Source organism: Coregonus lavaretus, assembly GCF_964263955.1.
Source record: "Coregonus lavaretus genome assembly, chromosome: 22".
Taxonomy (NCBI): domain Eukaryota; kingdom Metazoa; phylum Chordata; class Actinopteri; order Salmoniformes; family Salmonidae; genus Coregonus; species Coregonus lavaretus.
In genome coordinates, this window is record NC_140009.1 from 7,910,763 (window position 1) to 7,920,702 (window position 9,940).

The following is a 9,940-nucleotide window of genomic DNA, read 5'->3' on the forward strand; positions in this document are numbered from 1 at the left end:
CGGCCCACAACGCTGCTCCCTCTCTCCTCCACCCTCAACCTTTCTCTCTCCCTCTCTCCTTTTCCCAGCACAGCTCTGCTCTCCTCCATCCCACCCCATCCCTTGACCTCCTCTCTTCCCCACACCCCCACATCATGCCAGCCAGCTAGCCTCCCCTGCCTGCGAAACAATTTCACAGCCATCTCTCTCTAATTACAGCTGCAGGGCTGGGAAAGAGAAGAGAATCCCCCAACACACCACACACATTTACCCCCCTCCATCCCTACTTTCATTCTCCTGTGGTGAAAGCTCTTCCTTCACTCAGTGGCATTGGCAGGCAGGCCAGCTCCTGGAGTTATTACCTCAGTTCCCCGTTGACATGTCTTCGAGGGATGGAGAAGGATTTTTTTTATTTTTTAAATCTTTCTTTTTTTTCGTTAACGAAAGCAATATCCAGGCTGGGCAGGAGGAAGAGGTGTCGCTGGGATGTGGATGTGAACTCAACGGATGCCATGGTAACATGGAAGGCCGAGCCAGGTCCAAAAATCGGTGCGGTGCCACAGTTTTGAGGAAAACTCATTGGTCAAACCCAGGTGTTAGATTGGGCTCTTTTGCAGTGATTTTACCAGAGAAGAGCAGGAACCCTGAGGGAACTAAAACCTGTCAGTGGCCTGTGCCAATGTACAACTCATATTCAATAGAATCACCTAGAGCAGGGGTATTAAAATCTTACCCTACGAGGTCCGGATCCTGCATGGTTTTCTGTTCTACCTGATAATTTCTTGCACCCACCTGTTGTCCTAAATCAGTGCCTGATTAGAGGGGAACAATGAAAAAAGCAGTGGAACTGGCTTCCAGGTCCAGAGTTGAATTTAAGGGACCTAGAGGATATACAGCTACTTCTGTCAGTGATCTACAGAGCCTTGCAAATGTATTCATCCCCCTTGGCGTTTTTCCTATTTTGTTGCATTACAACCTGTAATTTAAATGGATTTTTATTTGGATTTCATGTAATGGACAAACACAAAATAGTCCAAATTGGTGAAGTGAAATGAAAAAAAATACAAATAACGGTAAAGAGGTGCGTGCATATGTATTCACCCCCTTTGCTATGAAGCCCCTAAATAAGATCTGGTGCAACCAGTTATCTTCAGAAGTCACATAATTAGTTAAATAAAGTCCACCTGTGTGCAATCTAAGTGTCACATGATCTCAGTATATAGTATTTGATACCCTGCTGATTTTGTACGTTTGCCCACTGACAAAGAAATGATCAGTCTATAATTTTAATGGTAGGTTTATTTGAACAGTGAGAGACAGAATAACAACAAAAAAATACAGAAAAACTCATGTCAAAAATGTTGTTTAATTAGGGAAATAAGTTTTTTGACCCCCTCTCAATCAGAAAGATTTCTGGCTCCCAGGTGTCTTTTATACAGGTAATGAGCTGAGATTAGGAGCACACTCTTAAAGGGAGTGCTCCTAATCTCAGCTTGTTACCTGTATAAAAGACACCTGTCCACAGAAGCAATCAATCAATCAGATTCCAAACTCTCCACCATGGCCAAGACCAAAGAGCTCTCCAAGGATGTCAGGGACAAGATTGTAGACCTATACAAGGCTGGAATGGGCTACAAGACCATGGCCAAGCAGCTTGGTGAGAAGGTGACAAAAATTGGTGCGATTATTCGCAAATGGAAGAAACACAAAATAACTGTCAATCTCCATGCAAGATCTCACCTCGTGGAGTTGCAATGATCATGAGAATGGTAAGGAATCAGCCCAGAACTACACGGGAGGATCTTGTCAATGATCTCAAGGCAGCTGGGACCATAGTCACCAAGAAAACAATTGGTAACACACTACGCCGTGAAGGACTGAAATCCTGCAGCGCCCGCAAGGTCCCCCTGCTCAAGAAAGCACATATACAGGCCCGTCTGAAGTTTGCCAATGAACATCTGAATGATTCAGAGGAGAACTGGGTGAAAGTGTTGTGGTCAGATGAGACCAAAATCGAGCTCTTTGGCATCAACTCAACTCGCCGTGTTTGGAGGAGGAGGAATGCTGCCTATGACCCCAAGAACACCATCCCCACCGTCAAACATGGAGGTGGAAACATTATGCTTTGGGGGTGTTTTTCTGCTAAGGGGACAGGACAACTTCACCGCATCCAAAGGAGTGGCTCAAGAAGAAGCACATTAAGGTCCTGGAGTGGCCTAGCCAGTCTCCAGACGATAATCCCATAGAAAATCTGTGGAGGGAGCTGAAGGTTCGAGTTGCCAAACGTCAGCATCGAAACCTTAATGACTTGGAGAAGATCTGCAAAGAGGAGTGGAACACAATCTCTCCTGAGATGTGTGCAAACCTGGTGGCCAACTACAAGAAACGTCTGACCTCTGTGATTGCCAACAAGGGTTTTGCCACCAAGTACTAAGTAATTTTTTGCAGAGGGGTCAAATACTTATTTCCCTCATTAAAATGCAAATCAATTTATAACATTTTTGACATGCGTTTTTCTGGATTTTTTTGTTGTTATTCTGTCTCTCACTGTTCAAATAAACCTACCATTAAAATTATAGACTGATCATGTCTTTGTCAGTGGGCAAACGTACAAAATCAGCAGGGGACCAAATACTTTTTTCCCTCACTGTATATATATACACCTGTTCTGAAAGGCTCCAGAGTCTGCAACACCACTAAGCAAGGGGCACCACCAAGCAAGCGGCACCATGTAGACCAAGGAGCTCTCCAAACAGGTCAGGGACAAAGTTGTGGAGAAGTACATATCAGGGTTGGGTTATAAAAAAATATCCGAAACCTTGAACATCCCACGGAGCACCATTAAATCCATTATTAAAAAAATTGAAAGAATATGGCACCACAACAAACCTGCCAAGAGAGGGCCACCTACCAAAACTCACGGACCAGGCAAGGAGGGCATTAATCAGAGAGACAACAAAGAGACCAATGAATGTGAATAGTTATCCACGCTCAAGTTTTCAGTTTTTTTTGTCTTATTTCTTGTTTGTTTCACGATAAAAACTATTTTGTATCTTCAAAGTGGTAGGCATGTTGTGTAATTCCAATGATACAAACCCCCCCAAAAATCTATTTTAATTCCAGGTTGTAAGGCAACAAAATAGGAAAAATGCCAATGGGGGTGAACACTTTCGCAAGCCACTGTATTGCCTGCCAACATACAGAATACACATATCATACTGTATGAGTATAAAATAGTTATGGACAGGATGTTTCCCTTTTTGCTTCATACCTGTTGACTGGCCTCTCTATGTCCAGCAGTTTGAGGATGGACTTGCCGTCCATGTCCGGCGGGACGTCCATGCCAGCGATGTCCAGGATGGTGGGCGCCAGGTCAATGTTTAGCACCATGTGAGGGTTGCTATGGAGACGCAGGGAGAGATAAGGGGACAAGGTTATTACGGAGCACAGTCAGATGGTATCTGGTTGGTTAACGTCAGCTGATGAGAGAGAGTGGGATGGAGAGAGAGAGAGAGCGAGAGATGGAGAGACCGAGAAACAGGGAGAGAGAGAGCGAGAGAGAGAGAGAGAGAGAGAGAGAGAGAGAGAGAGAGAGAGAGAGAGAGAGAGAGAGAGCATGATGGAGAGAGAGAGGGAGAGCGAGAGATGGAGAGACCGAGAAACAGAGAGCGATGGAGAGAGAAAACGAGAGAGAGAGAGAGAGAGAGAGAGGAGAGAGCGAGAGAGAGAGATGAGAGAGAGACAGAGAGAGTGAGAGAGAGAGAGAGACAGAGAGAGTGAGAGAGAGAGAGACAGAGAGAGAGAGAGAGAGACAGAGAGAGAGAGAGAGAGAGAGAGAGAGAGAGAGAGAGAGAGAGAGAGAGAGAGAGAGAGAGAGAGAGAGAGAGAGAGAGAGAGAGAGAGAGAGAGAGAGAGAGAGAGAGTAGAGGGGGCAGGTGACAGATCATTATCATGTGAAGCTGACAAATGACTGCTCCAGAGATCTAGAGTCCAGACAGAAGAGAAGATGAGGACCTTCAGGACAGAGAGAGGGGAACAAGGGAGGTATTCAACCCTTAGGCTCTGTAGGCCATTTGTCCAGTCATATCAACCATACACCTGATTCCCTTCACCATCCCTCCTTCACTACAAAAGTATATCCCCCATCTTAGGCTCCCTCCTTTCACTCACTCTATTCCCTCCTCCCTACTAAGCTAACACATATTTCACCCCTTATTTCTGTTGAAACAAAACTACGTCCATACTTCCATTCGTTTGTATGGGTTACCTTCAGACGAGTCCTGTGACAGCCGTGGGGGTCGTAGAGCAAAACACCATCGTGTTCGTGAGTCTCCCCTGTCCATAGAGTGTAGTTTGCAGGCCAAACCGTTTGGACGCTACAGATGTTTTTGTGAGAAGAACGATTTTCTCATGGTCTGACAAACACCGCTCTAGCTCGGTCACCTTCCACCGCAGATGCGGAAGGCTGACATAGGTGGATGAGATGGATTGAGACACAGCCCATGCAAAAAATATCTGTAGTTTAAACTGACGGATTTTTATGGGGATTTTTTAATTATGTTTCTTAGATTGATGAGTCAATAGATTCTTAAGGATTTTAATCTTCTTCCCCTTGTTGTTAAGTCAGTCGTTTTTCACAATCTCATGATCTCCCCGTGAAATGGCTTTCACTGTCGTAGTCTGCTTTTCCAGGGAACAGAGTGCAGAGACACACCAAGGAAGTGGTTAACAACAGTAATGTTATTCAATCCAAACCCTTGGGAGGGAGGAAGGGGAGGAGAGAAGAGGAAATGGGAGAGGAAGGAGAGCCAGAGAATTGGGAAGAGATGGGTCCAGGTTGAGGTGGGGTGATGAAACTGGCTGAGGAGTGATGACACAGAGCTGTAGCAAAGAGGGATATGGAGGGTCTGAGTGATCTGTCCCCTGGAGCTAGAGTGTGCTGCTTTCCTTTTATTTTTCAAGTGTTTTACGCCGTCAGCCAGCACCTCGCCTAAATAGGTGTGCGTTTCTTTCGCCTTTACCAGACACTAATAACATCTGCATAGTAAATAGTAACTTACTTATTATTATTGTTGTTGATATTATTGTCATTACCATTATTATTGTTGTTCAAAAAAAAATAAAAAATAAAAATACTAATGGGCGAAGGAGCAATGGCTCCTCTCGCAGCCAAATATGTATTTGCCTGCCATAGCCTGAGGGACACTGAATAATTAGCCATTCTTGTGATTTTGCTATTAATTGTAAATGTTGTGGGCCAAGTATCTATGATCATATGCTATCCATGTGCGTTTCTTTCGCCTTTATCTTAATCTGTTACCCAGTAAACACCCTACCGACAAAAAGCTCTAAAATGATGCCGAATGATAATTATTTTCCTGACACTGGTCAAAGACCCAAACAAGACATCTTTGAATATAGCCAAAGGGAACGTGATAACATAATTATATCAGAGTCCCTTTTTGACATGCCGGGGGGTAAATTCTGACCTCTCGAAATAAATGTTAAACGTATCTAAGCGCCAGACGAGAATGCACCAACATATAGTCACTCTTAGTGATTATGTGCGTCAAGGCGTTATTCCACGGGGACTCAGGTGGCAAAAAGAACCATCATTGGGACAGCGCACAGATGATTTCTGTGAGTGCTGGTGTGCCATCCTGAACAAATGCTCTATTGATTTAATGACATTAATTGTTGACCAGTTGAAAAATGATTTTATTGAAATAAATACCACGATTGAAGAGAAACGCACAGCTCTGCAAAGAGCTGTTAATGATGATGGCATATTCAATGAATTGATGACAACTAACCAAGCGCTCCAGGACAAGTTGTCTATATAATTAAAGGAGCTTGTTGGTGCTGTCATCTTCAGGACAGGAATACCGGCTTACTTAACGGAGGAATAAACACACATGTTCATCGTTGGTGTTTCAACCAGAACGTGGGAAAATGCCAATTCTTTATTTTCGCACATGCGCAGTTGTACATCTCTCATAGGGCATAACTGTACCAGTGTAAGAACACAATTTATAACATATTAGTCTATATGTTAACACCCCCACTTGCTCTTATACTGTACAAGTCGTATTCAACCTAACTATCAACACATTTAGCTTACAGTTATACATCTCACAAATGTCAGTTTACATTCCAAACATATAACCCAATAATTTTTCATTTTTTAACTTCGTTACAGGTTTAGTCAAAACATCTGCAACCATGTCTGCCGTTGGACAATATTCAATACTTATTTTGCCATCACTGAGTGCAGATCGAATTAAATGATATCTGATGTCAACATGTTTACATCTCTGACGACATACTGGGTTCTTTGACAGAGCAATTGCACCTTGGTTATCTTCAAAGATTGTTACTGGTGCATATTGGCACTCACTATCCATCTGGCCCAATAACTGTACAAGGTACAAACGTTCTTGTGTAGTAGCAGCCAGTGCCATGTACTCTGCTTCACATGTAGATAAAGCTACTGTTGGCTGCTTCTTAGACCTCCATGAAATAACAGGTCCACATTTAGTTAAACTAAAACAATACCCTGTTATGCTTCGTCTGTCACTTTGATCTGCTGCCCAATCAGCATCACTATATGCTACGAGGTTGAGTTTTTCCACCCCCTTTTTGTAACACAACTCCTGATTCATTGTCCCCTTCAAGTACCTCAACACATGTTTAGCTGTTATCCAGTGTTGCTCTTTTGGTTCTGATAGGTATTGTGACAGCTTGCTTACAATCCAACTGATATCCGGTCTTGTACATGTCATAACATATATCAAGCTGCCTATCACTTCACGATACCTTTTTGAATCAATAGGTTCACCATCACCATCAAAGTTAGTTTTTTGTTCACATGGTGTTGACCTTGTTTTACAGTCTGACATACCAAACCTTTCCAGTATCTTGGTTATGTACATTGTTTGGCTCATCTTTATTTTCCCTTCACTTTGTGTAAAATCAATGCCTAGGAAATGTCCAAGCCTCCCAAGATCTTTCATCTTACATTTTTCACTTAACATTTCTTTTACACTTGTGAGTGAGTCACTATCACTAGCAGCGATAATTAGATCATCGACCCAAATTATCAAAATGATCCTTTCTGTTGCAGTTTGTTTGTTGTAAACACAGTGATCAGCTGGGTTCTGTGTAAAACCATTTTCACTAAGGTGATCATGCAACATTTTGTTCCAGTTCCTTCCTGACTGTTTCAGGCCGTACAGTGACTTGTTCAGTTTGCAGACTAGTTGCTCACCTGTATCTGACCTGACTTCAAAACCCTCTGGTTGCTCCATGTACACTTCACAGTCAATAGGAGCATGTAGATATGCTGTTTTGACATCCATCTGATGTAACTCTAAGTCATACTGAGCTGCTAGCTGCATCAAACAACGTACTGATGTCATATTTGCAGTTGGAGAAAAAGTCTCCTTATAGTCTATTCCTGCCACTTGACTATATCCCTTTGCAACATATCTTGCCTTGTATGTCTCAGTCTCATCTGAATTGTTTTTGACCGCATAGACCCACCTGCCCCCCACTGCATTTTTACCCTCTGGCAGTGTGGTCAATGTGAATGTATCATTTTCCCTAAGGGAATCCATCTCCTCCTTCATAGCAGTAGCCCAAATCTCTGATTTTGGTGAAATCATTGCTTCTTTGAAGGTTTGTGGTGCATTGCACATTACTCTGTAGCAGTAGTCAACACTAGGTGGTATCTGGTCATCACACTTCACTTTACACTCATAGTCTTTTAAGTACTGGGGCTTCTTCCTCTCTCTGTCTGGATAGCGTGGACTCTGACTATCTGAAGTCTCCATTTGCACATCTTGTGTCTCTTCGGAATTTTGATCTGCCATCTTGGCTTTTGGCATGGGGGATTGAAATCTCTCCCCATGAAGATCATCACTCATTTCCAAATCTGTCTGAGTTTGGCGTTCGACTACACCTTTTGTAACGAACTTGACTAATCTGTTTTTAAGAACTTTCCCAGTGTCTGTGTAGTAGACTAGGTATGCTGGACTATTTTTATCATACCCGACAAAAATACCCTTTTCACATCTTGAGTCCAACTTTTTCTTGTTCTGTCTGTATGCATAGCAAACAGATCCAAATTCTTTCATCTTTGAAAGATCAGGCTTTCTCCCAGTAAACATGTAGTGTGGAGTCTGTCCTACACGCTTATTGTAACACCTATTGCGAATTACTGCAGCAGTCATTACAGCATATGTCCACAATTTCTTTGGTAGGTTGCTCTCAAGTAGCATGCATCTTGCCATTTCAAAACAGTGTTCTCCAATTTCTCTCAGCGGTCCCATTTTGATGGGGTGAGTAAGGGGCTGAAGTTTAATGTCTTATGGCATTCTTACTGAGCAGTGACTGGAACTCTTTGGCTGTGTACTCTGTGCCATTATCTGACCTGACACACTTTATTTTTCCATAAGGGGCCACATCAGCAATAAACTTCTCAGTAGCTTTTACAGTATCACTTTTTGCTTTTAGGAAATACACAAAAACTGACCCTGAATAATCATCCGTAAATGCTAGAGTATATCTGAACCCATCTTTCGCCTCTGGCTCAATAGGGCCAGCCAAATCAGTGTGCACAAGCTCAAGAGCTGCTTTTGCCTTTTCATCAGGCTCTCTGTTTCTGCTCTGAACACATTTTCCCTGTGTGCAGATTTCACAGTTGAGGGTAGATTTGTCAATCTTACCTGTGATTTTCATTCCCTCTGTCACATTTTCTAACTTTGACACATCCTCAAAATTACAGTGGCCAAGAATTTTGTGCCGTGTGTGAATATCATAGCACCCATAACATCCATCATTTTCATCACTTACAGTGTTAAGATAGTAAAGTCTATCGTACTCCTCGATGTCAAAAGTGGTACCGTTCTTGTGGATGAGCTTGTTACACCCCTGTCCAAAGTTGACTGAAGCTCCGTTGGCTGTCGCTGCTTTAACAGAGAAAATGTCCTGTGGAAACGACGGCACGTACAGCGCCTTCGTCAGCGTTGTTTTCACCCGACGACCCGTGTTGTCTCTCAGGTAAACCTCCGCTGCACCTCTCCTCTCCGCGACACCATTCGTTCTTGTTCCGTCAGCCAGCTCCACGGAATGTTTTTCCGGTTTGAAAGTCTCGTCAAACTCCTTAAACTTCCCGATGTCCGTGACTATATGTGACGTTGCTCCCGTATCAACCATCAGCCCTTTTTGTTTCAGTCCACGAACCTGACAGTCACTTATTTTGAATGCAAATGTGTGGCCTTCAGCATCTGTTGCTTGTTTCACATTGTCTCTTCTTTTTCGTCTGCAATTTGCGTCAGTATGAGTGGAGCTCTTGCAAAAACTACACCACTGTCTCCGTTCTCTGTGCTCTTCAGTAACGGTACATTCCCGGGCCTTGTGCCCTTTCTGGCCACAGTTGAAGCAGGTTATCTCGGTCCCTTTATCTCTTCCTCTTGGCCAGCTAACTTTAATGTTACTTGCCTTCATCACGTTGTCATCAGTGGAAATGGCGCTAAACTTCTCGGTGCTTTCATAGCTCCTCAACTTGGTTTTGAACTTGCCATAAGTTGTCGGCTCGTCACTCTGCGTTATGTGGATGGCAAACGGCTTAAATGATTCGGGCAAACCTTTCAGAATCATTGCAATCAACAGCCCGTCACTTAAAGTCTCTTCAGCATTCCTCAGTGCTGTAATAGCCGTCTCAGCACGAATGATATAATCCGTAACACTTTCGTCACTGGCTTTCTGAAGAGAAGTTAGCTCAGTGTAGAGGCTAATCACACGTGGCTTCCCTTTACCTGCATAATGTTCCCTCAATATCTTCAACGCTTTTCTCCCATCATCTGCTGCTTCTCTCATTATCAGGGAAAGACTTTTATCATCCAAAACCTGTATCAATTCGGCGTAGGCTTCTTCATTTTTCTCTCCGTCTTCTTCATCT

General features: G+C 43.2%; 1 pseudogene across 1 annotated transcript in view; it reads right to left on the bottom strand.

Moving 5' to 3' along the window:
* Positions 1–9,195, bottom strand: part of LOC311149482 (extracellular sulfatase Sulf-2-like) — a 43,857-nt pseudogene extending 34,662 nt beyond the window's left edge. Inside the window, exons 1-2 of the transcript in view lie at positions 8,861–9,195; positions 3,251–3,379 (exon numbers count right to left, since the gene is read on the bottom strand). The product of the transcript in view is annotated as an extracellular sulfatase Sulf-2-like (transcript). The remainder of the gene's footprint in view (positions 1–3,250; positions 3,380–8,860) is intronic.
* Between the last annotated feature and the right edge of the window lie 745 nt (positions 9,196–9,940).